We start from the raw sequence: 24,157 nt of genomic DNA on the forward strand, positions 1-24,157 counted from the left end.
TTGAGATGGGCTGGCGTTCCTTCCAGGTTGCACCCTGCCTTGCGCCTGTTGCTTGCTGGGACAGGCTTTGGCTCCCCCACCCAACCCTGTATTGGAAGAAGCAGTTGGAAAATGGCCGGATGGATAAATAATGTGCTCACCTTACATTGAAGAGAATTTCTTTTGAAAGTTTGCTGCTGTAATACCTCTTTAGGGGCTTGTTCACATCACGGTCCACGAGAGATATCTGAAGTCGAGGAGTGCATTAATCTCTGCAGTAATGTTTTAAAAATAAAACGGTTGGCTGTTTCCGACCAGCCTGCCGAATTGCAATTTCAGTTTTGCATATAAGACAGGGTTCTGGTACTGTATCTTCCTTGCTGCTTTCTCGACTCATCTGAAAAAGCTCTACTGTGTGTGCATCTGATGACACAGACAAAATAGGTGTCAGAGCCCCCAGGTTTTCAAAGAGAATCTTAAAAGCGTGGAAATATGAAAATGTACATCACAGGGGTCTGGAAGTAGGCAATTTTCTTAGTGTTTAGTTATTTTCCAGGCAGCTGGTGATGTGCATTTCTATACCATTTGTACACACAGTGAGCAGTCATTGCTTAGGGGTTAGTTGTCTAGGTAGGGGTGTCATTTATCTACATCACAGGTTTTTTGGCTGGCCGATATTTAATTATCATGCAGTTGGGGAAACTGGTTTTCAGTCAGTAAGTCAGTATTTATGTATTTACTCCAATAAACAACATTGTTGTGCTGAAAATTGTAGTTTGAAGAAATATTTCTCAATATTATTTCTTTCATTTAAACAGTTCAGAATGTGTGTTAACCATTTGCTGGGTGTCTGGTGGACCCCAGGGGAAAATCAGATGCTGTCTTACTTGCACAGGTTGTTAAAGGGGTGTAGATCTGTGGAAGGAGACATGGTGAGTTTTATTGAAACCTGTTGTTTGCATGAGTGTACCTGAACACTGGGGTCATATCGCCCACAAAAGATCTTTTTGCTCTATGGGGCATCAGTCTGGTGTCTTGTTACCTTTGATTTATCAAGTTTGAACACCAGCTGGGGCCAGCCTTTTCACATATAAGACTGAAAATCGGTCGGTCAAGAAATCAATCGATCTATCGAAGACGTACATGAGCAATTTCACACAGTGAAACAGGCCAGAGGGCATTAGTGGACGTGAAAGGGAAGTGCATTCAAGAAGAGTTCCCTTCGTAAGAGGAACTGTTGAAGCTGGTGCCCTTCAAGAAACTACTGGAACTACCGGATGAGATTCTCAGATTGCACAGCTACTAGCAACCAAACTAGATAGGTCAAAGGGCCTTCTCTCTTTTCTAACCTGCAATGTTATTAATCAATTTTTATTTTTTATTTTACACTGCCTTCTCACAAGGATGCAATATCTGCACTTTTTTTTACTAAAAACAATTCTGAAACAGTAAAAATAATGATCACATTTAAAACTAAACAATGTGACTCTTGTAGACCACAGAAAAAGGATTTTTAGCCTATGTACAGTATTTGGAAATTTTCTAGGCTCATATACTGAAAACTGAGGATTGGGATTATTCTATTTTCGAAAGCTGATATTATCCAAACAGATGAACTGTCAGTCATGCCAGCCATGGTTTTGCAAGGGGCACAAATGTGTTTTTGGAGGCTGTAGATTCTGTGCCATTAATAAAGAGGGTACACTCTGTCATGTTGCTAAAATGTTTTTCATTATGGATTTTCTGTTTCAAATGAAAACATCAGGCAGAAAACTGCACCATAAATCCATTTGATTAGAATATAGCAAACTATACTACGTTCTGCTTCAGCTACCACATGTCATTAAGAATGAGAACATTAAAATTAAATTCAATATCCAAGAGGTAAAAAAACAGGCTTTTCATTACTCTAGCTGCATTAATATTTTATAATAATTCTTCGCACACAAACATTACAACTTACAATCTTTGCATATAAAGTTTGAGACACTTTATTTAATTATATTCTGTATTTTGTGCTGTGATTTAATGTATTTTACATAGGCCTTTTTGCATTTTAGATGCCATTTTATGAATAGTACTATTTATTCATTAGTGTGTAATTAGTGAGTGTAATTGCATTTATTTAAGATCTCACCAAAGTTGCAGTTTTATTTCTAAAGTGACTAAATACTTATGAGAGTCTGCAGGCTGTATTAGTGTTTGCTAGTCTTCATTAAAAGTACATACAGTTCCGTACCAATTATTTTTTTCTAAAAAAGCACTATAATGTCTGTAAACTATCTCCCTAAGCTCCCTCTGCTATATCATTTGAACAGATTTCTCTTAGGCAGTGTATTCTGAGCAGTGTGTTTATGTAGAGGGCAGGTCAATGTCTCACGGGCCACACAACCACATTGTGTAGATGTCAATGGCCCTTGTACCCTGAGCTGACCTGCTTTGGCTACCTTTTACACTTAATTGGTTATTTTAAAACATGAAAATGCTAGGCAGAGTTCAGCAAGTTGAAAAGAATATTAAACCAGCAACCAAACCATTTTCACCTTTGCACTTCATGTGAGGAACGTTGTTTGTGTAGGTGTACCATACACAACCCGTGGGCCAGCAGTATTAGTATGGGGAAGGGTGTTGTGTCAGTATGTTGGGGTCAAATGGTGAGTGGGAGAATGAAGAAAGTATAGTCTCAGTTGTGGGTATGGTATGTGGAATGTGAATGTATGAGGATTCAGTGTCAGGGTGCAAAATAATTTACACTGATCACAAGTTTGGAATCTTATAATGGATATCTGTAAGTGATATATAAGTGATCACTGATATCGCATTTTTGTATGGTAATAATTCCTTACATTTGTACTGTGCATTTCATCCCAAATCATCCCAAAGCACTTTACATGTAGAAGAGGACCCATCTCATTCACTTCGGAATTGCAGCACCCACCTGAGTAACACATCCGTCATTATAAGCCAGCAGCCCTACTACACAGCACATCAGGCAGGGGAGTGAGGACTTGCCTCACCAGTTGAATCAAGGGGAAACTGTTGGAGGGCCAGAGTGGACTTTAGCCAGGACAGTGGGATGAATGCCTCTACTCTTTTGAAAAAAGTGTCATGGGATCTTTTATGACAAAGTAGTGTAGGATCTTGGTTTAATGTGTCATCTGACAAATGTTGCACAATGTCAGTGTTAGGTTACCATACAGGGCCACAAGGTTGGAGATTGTGGTCCAGAGTGATGGGAACCAGCCAGCTACTGGTTCAACAATAGAAGTTACAACAGAAGTATGGATTTTCTTGGAGATCTTCCGTCCCAGAACTGACCAGCACCAGCCTTGCTTAGCTTTCACTGAGACCAGGCTTGTAGGTATTAAAAGCTGCTGCTAACCACCCCTCTACTAATCTACTGTTCATCAACCTTTATCAAACAGTTACTATTGCATAATTGGAATGTATTCTCAACTTCCCAGCTATATTTCCTTGCGATGAACTTAATAAGAACTGCCAGGACATTCATATTACAGAATGTTTGTGATTTTTTTCCAATTGGAAATAATTGCCACTGTGGGCCAAAAATAATTTGAAACCTTGTTAAGATTTGGTCAGTACCTGGATGGGAGACCTCCAGGGAAAAACTAAGGTTGCTGCTGGAAGAGGACTTAGTGGGGCCAGCAGGGGGCACTCACCCTGCGGTCTGTGTGGGTCCTAATTCCCCAGTATAGTGACGGGGACACTATACTGTAAACAGGCGCCATCCTTCAGATGAGACGTAAAACCGAGGTCCTGACTCTCTGTGGTCATTACAGTGGTCAATAAAATAATAATCCTAATAATCCCCATCTCTGAATTGGCTTCATTACTCTGCTCTCCTCCCCACTGATAGCTGATGTGTGGCGAGCGTTCTGGTGCACTATGGCTATTGTCGCATCATCCAGGTGGATGCTGCACATTGGTGGTGGTGGAGGGGAGTCCCCATTACCTGTAAAGCGCTTTGAGTGGAGTGTCTAGAAAAGCGCTATATAAGTGTAAGCAGTTATAATTATTATTATTTGATTTTAGTAATGCTTTCACAATTCTGTTGAGTAGAATTTTTTTTAGAAATGTACCCTAGACTACTGTTCTTATAAAGCAGCCTCTAAACCTTCAACATCTAAATGTTTTGTTGTCTTTTGTAAAAATAGTTTTTATAATTTGTTATAAAGTTACCGTTTGCAACAGACTATGAGCAGTTTATGGGACTATTACAGCTCATAGATACAGTATATATATAAATCTTGACGTTGATGCATAGGACGTGAGCTGTATGCACTTAGAAAATATACAATTGTTATTGAGTCTTTGTAAAATACATGCTTCCAGCTGGTGGGCTTTCTGCTGCAATAATGCTGGCAGCCTGCTGTCCAATGTCATAAAAGGCCAGAGTGAGGGACCAATTGCAGGGAAGAGAAACAGCATGCAGAGAGGAAAGGCTTCTGGAGTTCAGGCTCCCAGCACAATTTAAATGGAAAGAAATAATGCACCACACAAGAAAATAAAAAGCTTACAAAACACTGGTGACCTCCTAATACAAGGTTTGCTGCAGGAAAATGGGTATTGCAAGGTTCAGCAATAATGGCCCACCTGATGAAATGCGTACACACATTCATTTGGCCAATCTGGATTAAGGCGACCCAAGCAGGAGCTGAGGGTTACACGATCTTTCCTTGCCTTTTGGCTTGTTCCATTGTAAAGGCCTTTAAAACAGTGCTCTGGTTACCAACCAGAAGACATGTGCTGGTGATCTGAGCAAAGCATACACCAGTGACAGCTCTGCCTCGATATTAATGTTAATGAAGATAATTGCAGATGCTATTAAGGGAGTGTGTTTGCTATCAGGGAGCACATTCAATGTTATTACTCAGTGTAACAGCTCATTAATATCCCTATTTTTTTTTGTGTGTATTTGTTTGGCTATTCTGGGGAGCTGCGCTCAACTGCAGCAACCATGATTGAGCGTGTCAGGGAGATAAATGTGCGTGACTGCGGGGAGATGTGTCTACAGTTTCATATGCCATAATAAACAGCAAAGTCCCCAACTGAGAACAGTAATTTTCATTCAGCGCTCTTAAAAATAATATATTAAATATAGCAGTTAAAGTTGTTGAGTGCAGTGATAGTGACATTTGTTTTGTCTCAGTAGGGATACACGTCAAAGTGCTTGATTATTCGTCAACTACATTGCAGTCCTCAATGCAAGATGATGCAACAGCTTGATAATAATTTTTATGGAAATAGTTCAGGTGCAAATATGTCTGCCACCTAGATCGTCTGGGGGTAATGGTGAGGAATATGTGTTCATTTTGGATAGTTGTGTGAATTAAATGAAAGGGCTGGTTAAGGGAGGTGGGGTGGTATAGTTTGGGATGTTTGCTGGTATAGTTCACCCAGGAGTGCCTTGTTCCTGAAGGCCGATTCCTCAGGAAAATACTGAATTTTCTAAGGTCAGATCTGTCATAGGATTGTGGCCAAACAGTACATCATAAGAATTGATGGGAATTTTTCTTTGCACATCTAGAAATGACTTCTGAATAGGTTCCACAGAAGTTTTAGCTACTGCTGCCCTGCTCAAATCAATAACTCTGATTTATGGAACACTGTTCCAAAACTGCAGTGCCACTATATATTCAATTCCACATCTCTCATGCATGTTAAATCGTACACATAGTATTGTACATCTTGCAGAGGTCATTTCATTTCACAGCTGCTCTTAGAGCCTTCCAATGGATCAGAAAAGTCAGAAAGAGTTCTCTCTCAAAACAAGTCAGAAAAATAAATTATGCCACAGCTCTTAACATTTAAAGCTTAAACAAGGAAAGGATTCAGTGAGATTGATTACATTTTGAGCTACACTTCAGTAAATCTGTAATTCATTGCCTTTCTTATCTTAAGAGCTTCACATAGAAGTTAACTGCAAGGTGACCATAATTTTCACACAGAATAACTGACTGCTTTGTTATTTGAATTATCCTTAATGTTGCTTTACTCAATTGACATTTGTCTGCTGTGTTTGCCCATGATATTAAGCTGAAGCTTTGCCAAGCTGCAGTACAGTGCTTTATAAACATTTATTAAGTGAAACAGAGTGATCCAGCTGGAAGAGTAGATGAAGAAAAACAAATAAAGACAAAATAAATGAATAAATGAAGACAAAATAAATGAAAGATTCTGGCAGATGACAGAAGAATTTTTGAGAAATGGAGGTAAAAAAGGTTGGATTCATATTGCAGAGAATGCTGTAGGTTTAAACTGAATAATAGTTCCCTTTTTGAATAATTTATAGAACCATTTGCAAGAAAGATCACTGCGGCAGGCACTGTGAGTTATGGGAACGGCAACAGTTATTTTGAAGGTTTTTATAAATGTATATCGTACTGCCTCTGCCTCTGTGCAAACATTTTCTCAGATGGGATGAGATCTGAATTAAGGCTTTTTTTTTCTTTTCAGTTCCTAACCACATTTGTCCACCCTTCTTGGAAAGCTTAATGTGAGCATCTGTGTCAACTGGAAAACAGTGTCTCTCCAAATTCCTACACCTACCTACAGCACTGATATGCCTTTTAACCATTTTAACTTTGACAGATTTGTCATTCTACACAGTCCTTAGTTTGTTCTTCCTACAACAGAATATTTAGGATGTCAGAAAAATACTTTTTAACTCGCAGACCTGGATTGTGTACTTTTGTCTAAAAGTATTTCATCATTAGCAATTTTTCTCTTTGTGAAAGTGAAAAGGCAATGCTGCAGGTACAAGCCTTTTTTAACTCCAGTTCACTATAATGCAGATGAATTAAATCACTTTGAGGAGTATGTTTATGAAAAAGAGCAACGTGCAATTCTGCTGCCATTAGTTAATATTAGTGACAGGGATAGGCAGCCTCACTTCTCAAGTGCAATACAGCCTTTTGCTTTTCACAGTACCTCTGATCTTTATTGAACTAATTATTTTGCTAAGAAATAACTGTTTTTAAGGATTCCGGCTCAAGAGTGTTGCATTTGCCCGTTCTTAACCTGCAGCTTGCATACTGTACGTATTTATCTGTCCTGGGAATCTGAATATGAAATGTTATTCATGGTCTATTCTTTTGTTATGTATCCACTGTAAGTACTAGAATTGGAAAGTGTGTTTGCATGCATATTGTGTACAAGGGTTAAAGTACACTACCAGCATCCAGTAAAATTTTGCAATTTTCATTTCACAAATTAGAATTTGATGCTTTTGAACTTTGTTAAAAAGGCTTGGGGTTTATATTGTAATGTACTTTCTCAGAATCTGTTTTTTCTGATTTTTCCAGGATCCTTTTAAAAACCAGTTAACGCCTTAGAATTTGCTTGAAAGATTGGATTTGTGAGTCATTATGTTGCTGATTGGTACAGTATATGGTATCTTTCTTCTGTTCATTAGCTCAGGTTATGTGGTATGCCTAGAAATATATGTACAGTCCTGCTAATCCAAAACAAGTCATGAGTATTTTGTACACCTTGAACTATGCAAATTCAAAGCTATATGTATTATATATTAAAATATACAAAGAATATATACAAAAAATGCTGTCAGTAACTTTGTACAGTAAAACATTGTCCTCAGATCACAGCAAGAAGTTTCTTCTTTATCTAGCCTGTTATTTTTTACTATGTTTTACCCTCCTATACAAAGCCCGGAGGTTAATAAATTCAGGTCTGGACGACCAAACTGTGTAGATTAGCTTGTTAGAAAACTTTCTGTATTTTCTGATTCCATTATGTTATTCTTTGTTTTGCTCACACGCCCAACAGTACTGGAAATATAAACTGCTTTTATTAAGGATCAAACCTCATTAGTTAGAGAGACTCATTATTTTTCTTCCAGGATAAAATTGAATCTCACAAATTCCACATAATTATGCAGAATGGAATAAAGCCCTTTATTACCAGACAGGCATGAATTTATAATGCTAAACCTTGTTTTTTTATGGTGTATTGTATGAAGATTAGGAGAAGGTGAAATTTTATTATATAACTGTATATAAAAGCTTTAACACTACTACTTTTTTTTAAAAAAAGGTGCTCTGAATCTGTTTCAGAGCTAGGAAAATGCAGTTCTCACCGTTTCCTAAAGCCAGCAATTGCCCTAGTAACAATTGATGGTTCTGTGGCGTTCTGTGGTTCTGCAGCACTTGCTGCAGGTAGTCATTAGAAGAAAATGTTGATCAAGCCTTAGTGTTCTGCCACATCACAATGCATATAATTTTGCCTTTAGACAGCTTCTATGGGTTCTGTGGCCTTTTCCCTTGCAGAACCTTTTGATGCGTCTGTATCCAAGTGCTCAGTAACTAAAGATCCCTCAGTGGAATGAGTGGCAATTTATCGGCTTTCAAAGCCATTGTTTTGCTTATATAAACCAGCTCCCGGGCCATAAACAATCCTTGAAATGCCAAATGGCCTTTTCTTGTTAGCTGGAAAAGCACTGAATCCCATTTGCAGACCCTGGTTGCTCTGCTTCTGTTCCACCATCCAGCAGGCTTGCTTGCCGGTTGGGACGATAGAGGGACTATGCCCCTGAGTAGCTGCTTTCCTCTTGATATTAAGAACAAGCTCTTGACCGCATGAAATAGTTGCCCGTTCCCTTTCTAGGAGCCTCAGAACCACATGAAAGAGTCTTTGAAGTCCGTCTAAAAAGGTACGCGTTTAATGCATCACCCCCAGGACTGCCACACTGCAGAACTTGCTCTCAGCCATGCAGTGAAGCACAGATGGGTATTATATTCTGGTTGTGCTAAATCTTATTGCTGCAAAGAAAATCTCAGTTAAGAGAATTGTCATTACTGAAAATACATGTTTTCATTAAATAAACCAGTATCAACTAGAGCTGCAACCTCATTCCTGGACACTTAACTTCATTCCCCGGAGAATGGAAGCCTTATCAGACATTAAAGGAACTTGACAATTAATGTCAGTATCAGGTTTGGAGAAATCAGAACCAAGGTGACAGCAAATGCATTAAAACACAAGGTGTGGGCCTTTTTTGGATGTGAAAAGTGCTTTAGAATTTCAGGATTAAATAATTTTCTAGTAGCTCATCCCCTGGAAGTGATGTGCTTAGGTAAAGGCTGAACCCTAAAGTAGCTCAGCTTCCAAACAAAACTTTTGGTAAAAATGCAGTTGTTCTTATCATTGAACCCAGCACAAATTGGTGATTTGAAGTTCTAGAGCTAAAACTGTCAGCGTTGGCAATAGAGGTGGGATGTTTTATGGGGGGATTCTGAAGAGGTGTTCAGTCCCAGAGATGGCAGCTTCGCAACAGAGTGATCTGTCAGCCAAGCACAGAAAGCAAATGCCTGAACCTGTGGTTCCTCTTGTATTGAACATGATCACTATTGCAACAGCACAACATCACTAAGGCAAAACTGACCTGTATACAGTAATCCTTCACACCATGGTGCAGAATTGCCAATGTTTAGCTGGGGGGGTGTTGGTAGGGGCATCTATGTTGATATCCTCAGCAGGCTATACAGGCAGGACTCCTGATACTTGCTGGGTAGGTTTGAGCTTCCATTTTTCTACCATTCTTTGCTGAATTGAGCTCTCAGTGTGTCCAATGATTAATGGTTATTGGTTTTCATTGTGTGTAGAAGATGCGTGAGCACAACTCCCTGTACAGTAGGGTTGTAGCTGTTGATATGATTATTAAGTTGTTTTACCATAAATGGCAAAAGTAGGAAATGGAAGGATAACTGTCGATTATAAAAAATCAGAAAGAAGAGTTTCAGGCGCAAACAAGTTATGTTTTCTGAATTTTCCACTTAGTACAAACTATAGTATGTTTACTTGAAGTACAGCTTTTATTGCTTTTATTTTTATATCCCAAATTAGCCTGGATTTTATAATTCTGTATCAATAAAGGAAAAGTGACCCTATGTAATAATGTAATAGTGTGTGATGGAAAACTTTCAGGGGAATGAAGTCCTAGATAACAAGATAAGTAGTTTCCTGGTTTCCTGACAACACTGTTTAAGGTTTGACTTAAAACACTTTCTCTGTGCTGGGAACTTTCCTCATTGTGAAGTTCGATGTATTGTTTAATGTGCACTGATGTCAGGTGCATCTACAAGCCCATCAGTTCTCATTGTTTCACAGACCTTTGTGCAATACTTTCACAGATCCTTTAACTATTGCTTGGTTTATAGTGAATTAGAAGCCTGCAGCTGCATCTATTAATCTCCACACCTTATTACAGTTATTCACTGTGAGATAACAACATTATTGCAATTTCCTTTCACTAACTAGACCTGCAGGGAATTCGTTTGTTTAAACGATGTGACTGGGAGACATTCCCATTACTCCTGTCCCATATTACTGTCAGATAACAGGGGCTGGAATGTAATTATGTGATATGAATAATGGAGTGTAATATATATTTTTTTGTTTCTATGAGGTAAAATAGGTTTCTTAAGGTATATTAGCCCCCTTTAATAAAATATTCCTGAAACCCAGGCATTGACATTTGTTGTGGACAACAGGTTTTGGAGTGTTTTAAAAAGGTAGTTTATTCGACCCACTCAGTTCCTATTCTGCTCTCTGAGCTTTTAAGTGACATTACATTTTTACATTTCTGAGTTGTACTAGGTCCTCTTCCTTGTGTGTGCAAAATTGCATCATTGTCCTCTGAAAAGAAGAAGATTACTATAAATAAGCATATCTGGAAGTATTCACTCAGGCTTTAGATTTGTTTACATAGGTTTCAAATAAAATGGACAAATGCCTACTGTTATGGAAGCAAGGACAGAGTTGCAGAAGGCTTTTTTATATTTTTTTGGGTGAGCCAAGGTGCCATTTCGTAGAAGGCAGGACATTGACAGCAGAGATTTGAACAGAATAATAGATAGCACTTAAGATCATTCTGGTGAGGAAGATACTGAGGCAGTTATTGAGCCACTAGAGGAGACAGAGAGTACAGGTGATGACACAGGAATGTCAGGGGATGAAACAGAAAAAAAGGATAAAGACAGAGCAGACTGTAACCCACTGTGAGCCAGAAGTGAATCAGTGTTGTTTGAGTAAATGTTTTGTCATTGGTTCTCTGTTATATCAATGTAAGAATTAACATAAAGAGCAATGTGACCTTTTAATTTGAAGTAACATGAATCCCATATTAAAGCAACTTCCCATCAACAGCAGATGGTAGTCCAATTCAATGTTTTGGACAGTGCATTTCAGGCAGAAAAGCATTGGAGGACATTGCAAGTTACATAAACCAAATGTGAAATTCACATTTCAGAGAGCTCTTAAAATACATCAATGAGGACCTTCTTTGGCATTTTTGTGTACACGACATGCCTTGGATAGCCACACAGATCAAAATGCACTGGGCCACAGATGCAAGAGTATCAATAATGTACAGTGAAATGTTCAGAACCAAGTACTTCAATTTAAGAAAGTCAAGTTAAGTCACAAATTTGTTTGATGTTCCAGATGAAGCAAAGAAAGTCTATAATAGAAAGTCTGTCTACTTCTAAATAAAGTGAAACAAGGCTGCCTTTGTTGACAGGTAGACACAATGCTCTATTGATGAGCAAATGATTCAATTCTTAGGCTGTTGTAGCTTCAAGCATTTTTTCCCAATCAAGATAATTCCGACAAGTTTGAATATATTGATCCTTGCCTCACCAGATATCCTAGCCCTGGATTTTGAGGTGTACTGTATCAGGGATAGAATGCCTTCAAAGGTCCTGGCACAGGATTAGGAGTTGAAGCAGACCTTGACCTAGCTGATTGCGTTTCCGGAAGTGCCCAGTTATTTTGTGACAGGTATTTCACACCAGTTGAGCTCTTGGACGTGTTGGAAGGAATAATAGGAACTAGGACAATATTGGAATCCAGAGTCCCAGTCACAATGAGACCCACTCCTGGAGAACTCTACGTTTGTCAAAGATAATGTCAGATAAGATTTGAGATGCCAGAAAAAAAGCAGCCACAGAAAATCAATGTGATAACTAAATGCAAAATGTTTTTCTGTCACTGTAAGGACGAATATCACACTTAAAATGCATGAAACATAACGCAGAGGTTTTAAGGTGATTGTGGCAATTTGCATTTTGTTACCATTTGAAGTTGTTCAGAAACTGAATAAAAAAAACAGATATCTGAAACATAAGACTTTACAAAACAAGTTATTTTTGTGAGAAATCGCATTTGTTCTACAACTTGAGTCAATGCCTGCTGCAGTGAAATGTAATTAAGGTACAAATATATATTTTCAGAATTGTGATGAGTATGTGTACAAGATGTGTAAAATGAAGAATTCTGTCCCACTATGTATCCATATGCATGTACTGTACTCCTGATCCTGAGGACAATCATGGAGAGCCTGACCCAGCAGACACAGAGCATAATTCGGGACTTCTGCCTGGACTGTCCATAGCAGGGCTCAAATCAAAGTAAAAAATGTATAAAGTAAAATCATGGATGTGTGATTTTTTTTTACCATTTGACTGACATTACTTTGTAGGAATTTCAGAAAAAATGCCCTTAAAATTAAGAGTAAAACAAATATTCTTATTGTAATAGCCTGAAATGTCAGTGGCACAATTCAGGCTCTACCCATAATGTAATCAATGAAGATATCAGGCAGTCTCTCCATTTAAATTAGCTGGGTAAAGATATTACAATAAATCACAGGCAAGTAGCACCTTAATGTGGTTGAATAAGAGGCTATAGTAAGTGTTTTCATTCTGAGATTGAATTTGCCAGCTACAGTATAAACCAGCACAGTGTTGCAGAACTATGACCTCCAGTGGGCAAAATGAATCCTTGCAGTGTTGTCACGGTATTAAGTCCCCTTTAGAAATTCTAGGACATAGTGAAAACAACAGAATGCACTAAGAAGAGAGTGTGGAGGCATCTCATTTTAAAAAAGAGGAAGAACTTATTAAAATGGTACCTTAGCAATCCTAACAGTTTTAATTATAGTAAAAATGGACTAGTTCTTCCCCACTATTTGACAGGTACTGTATCAGCTTTTTGTGATTTTTTTGTGCACAAGGGCAAGTGACCAGATGCTGCTGTGTTGGAGCCTGCTTTGTTTTGGGCTGTGTGATGTTTTATATGTGTGTGATATCTATGTCAAAGCTGTTCAGAGTAATACTGTAGTAACTCAGGTGATCTGTTTGGTAGCATTTCCACTACTGAGCCTTCGTGAAGAGAATCATCCCTTTGGGTCAGAAGCAGAGTTGTAAGCGCAACTGTGGAGCAAAATAAAAAAATATATAAATGTTACCCAGGAGGACATTTCCTCGGATCCCTCTTCCTCTTTTTAATGTTCTTCTATTGTCTTAATTGCTCTTCAGCATACAATTCGTGCCTTGACAATGAAGGAAAACCAAAAACAAGAGCAAATGCTTTACAGCATGTTGTCATTTTTCACTCCTTCACTGACTCACCAAACCTCCTTGTTTCAGGCCATCAATTTATTTACATTAGCCGTATAAAGGAACATTACCCCAGCCTTCCAGTGTACTCATTGTCTGCCCTCTCCACAGAGCAACTGTCAGCAGCTTCAGAGCTCAGCCAGAGAGAGGAGAGATGCCAGAACCCACATACCAAACTGCCACACACAGTGGCATCAGGCAGAAAGGTCAGTTGTGCACTGTTCAGTTCACCACACAGCTGTACTATATTACAATCTGTGGACGTTGACGGAGAGATATGTATTGGATACAACATCATGACCATAAATGGAGTAGAGAGGGACACAGTCTAGTACTGTAGCAGCAGTAGGGTCCTGAGTAGTCTAAAGTCACGTGTAAGTGTTAAAGCAAGAGAAGACCAAAGTGTTGGGGGAAGTTGAGTGCGTTCACCATGATTGAAGGTGTATTCATTTCGCACAGCAGAGCACAACAAAAACTCTATTTTTTCATACAATAAGGCAGTACATGTTGAAAAATATACTGAGCAAAAACAAATGGATCACTCTGTTTCTGAATGTATCCTTTTAGAAAAAAATATTAAATAAAGTGTAGAGAATCTGGATATCGGTTAAAAGTCTAGTTGCTGCAGAACTTAATTCATACTGATTCACGGCAACCTCACCACATTGCCTGCAGGCTCATGCAAAATTCCAGCAGGGCACAGCACACTCTCTGCCTGCCCATGTAATAATGACTATCTGATAATATGAGAATGTAACATTTATAACATGGATGTCTGACTCAAAAGACTGGAACCCCACTGAGGATTTGTGCGATAAGATAGGATGACATACTGTAAGACATCTAGACTGAACCAGCGATTGGCTGTACAAGCTGTACAAGAGGAATGGGACGAATGCCACAAGACAGCATCTGTAACTTGTTGAAAATATAAAGCTTTATAAAATAAAATAACAAAGAATATAAAATATCTTCAAACAGTGGTTGCACACTTTTTTCAAAGTTTATTGCTGTTGAACAACCCTTATTTACTTTCCTTATAACTCAGCGAATTTGTTGGAGTTATAACGGATGTTTTTATGCTCAATATAGATTGTGTGATATTTCTTTTAGGAATAAAACAGAAAAGCTATAAACCTAAGTCTGTCAAATTAGCCTAATGCCTCTTTTAATGTACATAAACACAGAATCATTTAAACTGTAGATTAGATTATCACTATATCATTTGTACATAAAAGCGCATAATTCCCTAGTAATAGATCTAAGTGTACACAGTGATTAAGTATTTGTATAATTACGCATTGAAGTCACCACAAAGAGAAGCTAAAGAATGTTGATTCAATTAGAATTGTTCACTTCTAACACTCTGGAGCTACTGCATTTAGGCTTTATCTAGATATCTGATCAATTCACCAGTGATTTCACTCCAATCCTAAACTACTACACTTAGGAAATATTATTTCAAACTTAATAAAAATATTTACATATTGTATGAAGCTGACTGTGAATGAGTTAAGTCGAATCCAACCTGGCCAAGGCCTTGCCCACAATATCAGATGTTTGTGTTCACACTGATGAGCTTCAATGTTTTTCTCTCTCCAAGACAATTCTGAAAAGGATGAAGTAAATTAAACTAAAGTGTGTTACCCAGGAAGTGGAATTGATGCAGCTATATTGAAATGATTGAGTGTAAACATGGCTAAGTACAACATCAATGCTGTTGGGGTTCTGCCCGCTGTGCCTATTAATGTGTGATTCACGGCAATCATCAGAGCTAGTGTTTTTGAAAGACGGAGAGAGAATTGAATATTTGTTGATCTACAAAGGACTGGAGCTGGCTCAAAGGACCAACTGAGAAGCAATGGTTATACTGTACCTGTAACATTTGACTCTGTAGTGTGCTTACTCTCTAGGAAGTGTTGCAGGTCTCAAAAATCTTAGCTTTCATCCCTCCAACCAATAATTTAAATATATGTTGGAAGTCAGAGATGGGCAGTCCTGATACTATCAGACACTTTGTTCCTCTACAGGGGTGTTATGGAGGGCAATGAACAATACAAGAGTCAAAAGAGCAAAGGCAAGAAATAACAATCAGTCGCAGACAAGCATAAAGGAGGAGAGTATATGAAAGATCAAACTGTCTCCAAGACAATTCTTATATCTAAAGCACTGGAGATAAGAAGGGGCAGTGTGATGAAGAAAGCAGTAAAATATGGTTTCCTACTGTGCAGTTCTGAATTATTTCTTAAAGTGAACCGTTTGCCCTTAGAACTACATGTAAGCCACTACCCAGGGAGAGTTGAAGTCATCTTACCATTTCTTATATGAATTCAGCCCAAAACAGGATAGAGAATGTGTTGTTACTAAGGGAAGTTGTGAGGAATGCACACCAGTGGGATAAAACTGTATTAATTAAAATATTTATAGTAATTACTAGATAAATCACTCAATCTACTTATTTAATTACTTATAAATCAAAGTTGGCCAAGGACTACCGAACTGGTTACAAAGTAAATGATCATTTTGAGACCAAACATTGTTCATATTTGTTCATTAGACTGAGCTATTACTTCATTTTAGTAGGTAAGGCAAGTAGGTAAGTCATCTGTTATTATGGGGGGCATACATGTTTTATAACGAGGGTTTTTTTATTAGCTTAACCCCCGTTTATTAGAGTGACATGATGTTGGTACTTTTATTTGTAATCTAAAAGTCTCTTTATGTATCTAGGAATTAGCAACTCCACCTTTAAGAAGAAAAGCATGCTGTAATCCCTTGAAACTGAGCATATGCTTCAGCAGAGGAATTTAAATGACGATCTTTCCTTTTTCTCCTTGTAATCCCATCTCTCAGCAGGTGGGGGTGCATCTGAATGCGTTACTGTCACAGAGTGGCTGTGAGAGGCAGGTTTCTCGTTCACACTCTAATAAAGTGAAGCCCACTCCTGCTTCTCTGATACTAATTAAATAGCTTTACTTTGGACATTTTGATTCTGAGATCCAATTCTCGCCTCCTCCAACACCCCCCTCCACACACACACAAACACCACCACTGACATACACACAACCGCCCACACACAGAGACACACACTCACAGCCATCGCTGCCTACAGTCTTCTTTTTTCGCCTTATTCTGTTCCTTCCCCATGCAGTCCTTTTTAAAATGTTCCAGTAATGGCGTGTCATCTTTAGTAAGGATTATTTTTTCAGGAAAATATCAATTATGTTCCTTAATACATAGCCCATATGTGAAGCCTGAGGGGGGATGGAGATTCCATGCAATCACTGCATATCTCTCTCCCTCTCTTCTTTTTTCCCCTTCAGATCCATATTTTCTCATTAGTGGAGAAGAGAAAGGAGGGACTATATTAGCAATCTGCAATGAATCATTATCTCGTGTAATTGCTCCTCCTGTCCCATAGGAGGTGCCCTTCTCCATGCAGCCCAGCTGGAAGGGGCAAGAATGGCTCAGCTGGGAGCCCATGCTGCTGATGCCTAGGTTTTCATGATGGCATCATGAATCTTCTTTCTGTCCTTTCTTAATTATTACACCTTTATTAATTCTGGTTTTATGTGTATTTTGAGAGTTGGCTGCCATGGTTTCTCTGTTATGAAGTCTGTGGAGTACTTTTTACCTCTCCCAAACAACTTCATCTTATGACCCGTTCAAACACCACAGGGCTTTGTGACTGGAAGGTCCTAGAACAGCAATGAGCCGAGCCACACAAAAGAATGAAAAACATTTTGAAAATATCAGAACATACGAAAGGTTACAAGGGGGAGGAGGTCATGCAGCCCGTTTCGGTACTAATAATTGAGTGTAAATGTGCACTTTGGTTTTGTGTTTAATGAAATAATTAAGGAGCTGGTCGTAGCAACCTATTGTAATAGAGCAAATTGGAGTTCCCAGTTACACTATATGGCAGTCCTTATGGCAGTAATGAATTTTGTTGCTGATCTATGCACTGATTCCAGAGCTGCAATATACTGTACATTTTTTAAAATACCAAAACTGTACACAATATTATAAATGAGGTCTTACTAGTGTTGTACAGTTCTTACATAACCTCACTTGATTTGAATTCTACATGGTTAGTACTGTATATCCTAACATTTGGTTTACCTTTTTTATTTCCCACATTGTCTAGAAGTTGTAAATGATTTGTCAACATAGACACCTACAGTAAGTCTCTTTTATACTGTAAATAGCTTCTTCAAGCCTAGTGTTTCCCTTCTTGTATTTATAGTGTGCTTTTTTTACCTGCAAATTCTCAATGCTCTACACTTCTCTGCTTTAAATAGCATCTGCCAAGTCTCTGCTGAGGTTTGAAGTTAGTCTAAGTCTTTTTGTACTTTCGTTCTGCATTCTTTGTTTCACTTTGTGTCGGATATAAAATTGACCAATTCAATCACGATACCAGAATCTACAGTAGGTTACTGATATAAATGAGGGAGTGTAGTGGTTCTAATACAAATCCCTGTGGGATTCCACTAATTATATCTCCCCAGTCTGAGCTTTGAGCCCTTATCTGTACTCTCTCCTGTCCATTAACCAGTCCTTTATTCAAAAAAGCTTCATTATGTCGAATGCCGACTGTAAATTTTTACTTTACCTTATAATTTTTATTATATCCTGTTCCTTTTGTATCCATTAACTGTTGTTGCTTGTTCAAAGAATTCCAAAACGTCAGAGAAGCAAGACTGTAAATCCATTAGGGCTATAACCTACAATCTTATTGCCATACAAATTGCCCTCTGGTTTAGTTCTAATTTCAATAACTTTACAACTCTACAATAACAGAAAAAAAGAAATTGGTTTAGAATTATTCTTTAGTTTTATCACCCTTTTTATGGGTGAGTTTTACATTAGCCATTTTGCAGTCAATGGGTATTACCCGTCTCTTGAGTTCCTGCCAAGCGAGTTCCGTTAACAGCCTATGGCTAACATCACATTTACCTTAAGTACAATTCTTATCCTTCCACAGCCTGAGGCATGTTGTTCAGTTCTTACTTAGTAAATACCAGAGTGAAATATTCATTAATATACAATCCATTGCTCTTCCATTATGTAAGGGGTTTCTGTTGTTACCTCTGAGACAATACGGTATCCTTTTATGTTCTTCTGCTATCGCAATAGAGAAAAAAATAGTATTTGTTTTTGCCTGCCTTGCAATATTCTTAATCTCCCTCTTGACCTTTCTCATACGGTGGTGAATGCTGACCACCTGGGCACAACATGTAACCCAGAGTCAGCATATCACAAAAGGTATTAGTTAACAAAATCTCCCGTGGATTCTCGAGTCTTCTACAATCCACTCTACTGACACTCTCTGAATTGCAGGAGCTTTGACACACCTCCAGTCCTCTGCACCTGACTGTTGCTATATCCTAATTGGGGATCCCGTGGGACGTTCAGTTATCCAAAGGGCCAATCAAATGACCCTATTTTTCCAATGAAGGCAGGTGTTTCCAATCAGAAGCAGGAGGAGGCTTCAGCCAAGCCTTGGCAGGCACCATCACATTACCTGCCCTCTCGCCACACTGGGTTTTTTCAAGCACCATCTTTCAGCAAAACTAAAGTGAAAACTGAACATGCTGGTTTGACAGACAACCAGGGTACACGCATCTCACATCCCACTCTGTCACCGTTTGTGGCGGTCCCCTTTCAGAGAAGCCTGTTAAGTCCTGAAAACCAGCTCGTCACAGAGGTATTAGTTTACAAAATATCTGAAATACTGTAGCTGAAAGGTCTGGGGTGAGTCCAAATGTTTTGGAATGTTAGTAGGCAGCATCCTTACTTTGTAAAGTAAAAGGGAAATTGGACAGGATTGGTAGTATTGCTAGTAAAATAATCCGTCGACCTCAAAAAGAGCTTATACAACTGTTGTATATTGCAGTTTAAAATAAAGCTCATCTTATTGTTGATGACCCCCTTCCACCCTCCCAATTGCCATTTTCAACTGCTGCCTTCAGGGAGGCACTTTAGAATGCCTGTGGCCATAAAAAACATATACAGTATAAGAAGTCCTTTGATCCCTTTGCAATCGGTACATTAAACACAGCTAAGTGACTTTCCTGTATGGAGTTATCAGATCATGTGTAATGATACGGGCATAGCGAGATGTGTGTATACAATGTGTATTTTTGCATGTCTAGGACTATTGTTAGTTTTTAATGTGTGTTTTATGTTGAGTGTTATTTGTTTTTTGTGGTTTTCTATAGTGATAAGGACACATTTTCACTCTTTTTGATGGACAGTTAATTTATATCTTATCTTAAATCTTCCATTCCTTTTCATCTGCTGTGGATCAACTCTTCAGGTTTTCTATAATTCACAGGAGGAGCCGGAACAGACTAATCCCTGTCAAACTCCATTTCTCTTCCTTGCAAAATATAAACTCTTCCATTTTTTTCATCTTATCTTCATTTTCTTTCTGGAAGAGCAATCCTATCACAACATTGCACCCCTTAGACAAAACGCTCAGAACTCCAGCACTCCCAGACCACCTGAACCCCAATGCCTGAACCTCCCTCTCCACACACCCCAGATCCCTGCACCTGGGTGCCAAACTGGGCGCCAGTGGTTAAGCTGGGTGAGGCACACCAGCAGGCCCACAAGGAGATGGGGGACACAGAAGAAGAATGAACTGAAGATAGTTTAGATCGTTTATATTTTACTCCTGTGCTGTAACATCAGCAGTCAGCCTTCAGTATTTAACCCGGTTAATGTCTGAAGGATTTCAGAGAGTATTGGAAAGAGGATCTTGCAAGAATGTTGTTTGTTATGGAATGGATTTGGCTAGTGAAGAATTGATCCAGGGTAAATGTATGTGCATTTACAGTATGTGCATTTAGCATATTGTCAGTACTAAGTATTCCTGGATGTAATTTGAATTCTCCATAGTCTCCATTGAGTTTTTGTGTAGTGCTGAATATAGATGGAAACCGGGTGCCAGGGATTGAGGTAAAGAGTGCCAGTAGGTCTCTGAAACAATGGGGAACATATTTCTTCCAGCATGTCAGGGGTTTCAGGAAATTAAAATGAAGATTTAATATTTTCTTAAAAAGGGAAAAGGAGTTTGACAGGAATTTGTCTGCTCCAGTTCCTCCAGTGAGTTGTAAAAGACATGAAGATATGAAGAGGTCTGTAGGCGATGAAGAAAATGGACCATATTTTGTTAAGTAAAATCTCTAATCACAGGACCCCAGAGGGAATCTGCACTCCAAGTACAGTGACAGATCACCTAAATGCGCACACCTGATCTGGTGATACCCTGACGCTGTGGCCCGAGGGGTCAGCATTCACCACACATATCCTTTTTTAGTTGTAAATGAATTTCATTCTAAATCTTTCCTGTAACTAAATCCTCTTCTTTGTTGATTATTAATGAAAGCTTGATTATCAAACAATCTTGCTTAATAAACAAATATGTTTGAAAAAAGATTTAAGCTCAACATTTTGCCTGCTTTTTGCTTAACTGAGACTCAGAGGACATTCTTCTTTAAAGATTGTGGGCAACATGAGGTTCTTCGGTATAAACTTAACTCTGTATTCTAATTGTTAATTGGGCTGCACGATGTGAAGCAAATTTTTCATTTGTTACCGAGAGATACTGATTATGCACTATTGTTTGGAATGAAAAAAAAATTGATCTGTTTAACTTTTGCCGTTGTATAATTTTGGCCCAGTTTCTCTGGAGCAAACAACCCAACAGGCTTGCTTTGTTCGTTATCCTTGTCAAGGACATAAACCATTCTGAAACACACCATTGCCACTGATTATTGTAGAAGAGCAAATAATTCCTTCATACCAATAAATTCATAGATAATTTTATTTGGAGTGTTTTTGTCCTTTCACTCGCTTGGTGATTAGTGTGTCTGTCTGCAGCGTAGGCTTTTGGAAAATGACTTTCTAATGTTGATTGCTAATTGAAAAATTAGAAAGTCAATTAGGAATAGGAGATCTAATTAAAGTCAAATTGAATGAAAACCACTCTCCAAACTCGATTTCTCCCTCCAATTTATAATCTCCTTAAGGCTGAGGATTAATTCACCCAGAGTATAAAAGGTACACTGCTGTATTCCTGACATGCAATCTTCTTTATGAAACCCCATCATCTGACAGACAGCTTGGAACTGATTCAATGTCACTCAAATTATTCTGTCAATGCAAATTAAAATTTACGATTTGGACAAATATAGACTGAAATATTTTTGCATGGTTTTTATCTAATAAAAAAGTCATTTCTCACAGTTTAGTCAGAAAAAAATCATTCATGTTTTACCATTTGTCTGGAATATGTGTTTAGAGCCAAAGGTGGAATCTGCTCAGAGTCTCTCCTTTAGGATGTCAGCTTCCTTTAAGAATCTGAAAGAAAAAGAAAGATGTCACTTAACACAAGCTGGTCTGTTTCCGAAAGCAAGAAGCCCATCAGTAATGTTGTCAGAGTGTGTGGTACAGTATGTGTCAAATGTCTCAGATGTATTGCTCTCTGCTTGCTGTGAGGCTGCTACACATTGGTATTTACTTGTAGATCTTGTTTATTGTGGAAATGGGACTGTACTGTGCATGTAATGTCAATTCCTAATTTAACCGTCAGAAAAAAGTTAATTCCTTCAAAACCCTGACTGCATTTAAAAGTCTCTCAACAAACATATTGAATATTAATCTAATCTGTGATTTCTGTATGGAATGATAGTTACATACAGTACAAACCTGGCTGATGGGGAGTAAATAAAACACTTTCATTTCCTTGTAGTAATGGCATAGAAGAATTTTAAATCTGATTTCTATCCATTTATTAACCATGTTTGCCTGTTCTCTCTCCATTCGAGACTGAAGAATTGAGGAATATTAAAGGAGTTCTCAGTGGATTTTTTCTCACTCCTCTAAATCTCAAGAATTTTCCATGTACGTGTTGTTTGTAACATCACTAGACATAGGGCTGGTTTAAGTCCAGGCTTTAATAAAATACAGTAAGTTACTAACTGAGAAATAGTTTTCAGTTACTTTTCCTGATTAAATAAAGGATAAAATGAAATAAAACACTAATGATAGGTTTCCATTTGAGAGAAAAGCAAGAGATAATTTAAAAACGTAAAACACAGTAAAAGTTAGAGATGAGTATTTTTGTTTTGAGTAGTACAGAAAATTGTTAGCCTTATTTTACAGAATTATTATTGATCTTCCTAATGTCCCATCCTGTTATAACTGTGATCTTAATGCGTTTTTCTGTTTTAATACACTAGTTTGTCAATCCAGCACAGAACCTTGCTATCTTAAAATGAGCCTCCTGAATAATAGTAAGGGAATAGTTCAAATTCTCTCAAACACATCTGCAGTCCTGACCCTACCCAGTTTGAAATATTCCCAGTTCTCATTGTGTCCCAACAGCCAATCTATCTTGACTGAGAAAAAAACACATATTAAGAATTATTCTTATTAACACCATAAAAAGCCTCATAAATTATGTGCAGCATTAAACTGAAAGTAAAGTATACTGTATGCTGTACATATTACCCTTGATCATACTTAAATTATAAAACTGTTTACAGCACTCAAAGAACTAATTTCTTCCGAACTTTTCACTTAAATGTGAAAAATTATTTCACTTTTAATATTTTTGTTGCTAATAATTGTCTCCAACAAAAATGAAGAAAACATTGTAACAGTTTTTTAACATTTTCTAACTGATATATAATGTTAAAACAGTGCAACTTGTATGCTTTTACAGTATGTTTAATTCTGTGCAAGCCGGGGTGTCTGTGAAAACATGATTTGGCTTCCCAGAAACTTCTTGTGTTTGGCAGTTCAGCTTTTCCAGGGATTAATTTGTGGTCATTAAAAAGAAAAACATGAATGTCATTTTTTAATTGCCCTTTAAGAAGCCATTAGCAAGTCAACAGTAATTAATTATAAATAATATTTAATGAGCTATTGAGTGAAGTACATCACAATACCCATATTAATGATGATTGGTCACAGACAGTTAATTTAAAACATTAATGCTAATTCATTTGTTAATATTTATTAGGCCACACGACAAATGTTAAAGGGGGAAACTCAAATGTAATTATGGAAGGAGCAGTAAATGACTTTTCATTGTTCTCTATCAGCAGCACACAACCCAACGTGCTCGTAGAGTCATTTGGACAAATTAGCATGTATTCCTATCAAAATATTAAACTTGTTCTCTGCCTAAGTTCCCCATTAATTTTTTGAGGTACACATAAAAGCTGAATGTCGGCATATGCATGAGCAGATCTCTATACCTATACTTTCTGACCAAAGAATGACCCTTCACTGAATAACATGTTTGGCTGCAATGAAAAACAAGTACTATTGCTATGTGGCATGTACAGTACTGTATTCCACAAGGTTTTGTGCTTTCCACCCTATTCTTCTAGCAGGATCCTTTTCAGTAGAACAGGTTACTGTATATTAAATGATGGACCCACAGTTCTTCACTAACATTAGAGCCTATTTGTAGCTGGACTGAATATAAAATTATAGGAGCACTGATGTGGTTTCACTGGGATTTGCACCAGAAGGTTTTCAACTGATGGACTATAAAATAATCGCTGTGTGATATTACACAATGTGTTACAGTAAATTATGCCTGTCTATTTCTTTTTTAAACCAAGCACCATCCTACACTAGTGTACCAGACACCTGTGATGTTTCTCTCCATCTCCCCTGTGGTGCGGGAGACAGCGAGAGAGAGAAGAAAACCAGATGACTTC

The sequence above is a fragment of the Lepisosteus oculatus genome, chromosome 5, assembly GCF_040954835.1.
Source record: "Lepisosteus oculatus isolate fLepOcu1 chromosome 5, fLepOcu1.hap2, whole genome shotgun sequence".
NCBI classification, from domain to species: domain Eukaryota; kingdom Metazoa; phylum Chordata; class Actinopteri; order Semionotiformes; family Lepisosteidae; genus Lepisosteus; species Lepisosteus oculatus.